Source organism: Chrysochloris asiatica, unplaced genomic scaffold (assembly GCF_000296735.1).
Source record: "Chrysochloris asiatica unplaced genomic scaffold, ChrAsi1.0 scaffold00359, whole genome shotgun sequence".
NCBI classification, from domain to species: domain Eukaryota; kingdom Metazoa; phylum Chordata; class Mammalia; order Afrosoricida; family Chrysochloridae; genus Chrysochloris; species Chrysochloris asiatica.
Genome location: NW_006408877.1, coordinates 466,453 through 466,952, shown reverse-complemented (window position 1 = coordinate 466,952; position 500 = coordinate 466,453).

Here is a 500-nt window from a genome sequence, read left to right as displayed (position 1 = left end):
CTCTTCTCCATTGATGGTCCCAGGGTCCTCTGCTCCGAGACTGATAGATTAATCACTCCTCTCTTTGTTACAGAATGTCCATCTTTAGATTTCCAACCCTTTCAGTCAGTCTTGAGAACACTTATTCACCATTGCATCACAAGAGACCCATCTATATTTCGTTTCATCAGCCCTTCCTGGACTGGCTGGACACCACTCAATGGAGACATTACCTTCCTCCATGGCCTCTGGATCTAGGTTCCCTCTTTAAACCAGTCACTTCTTGCCTTTGTATCCCTCCCCCCATTTTGGGTAGCCATTGTCCGATTTGCTCATCCCTGTCTACCCTTTGTGTGGAGGGGGTGGGTATAGTTCTTGCAGCAGGGACTTGTTTCGTGTTTTGAGCTACTGCATTTATAGGTGGAAGTCATGTTTATCGAATTGTATCAGATGATGCTTTTTTCCCTCTTCTTTCTTCTTAGGGTTGAGCTCTGTTTATCCAGTCATTGAAGTCCAGTCAA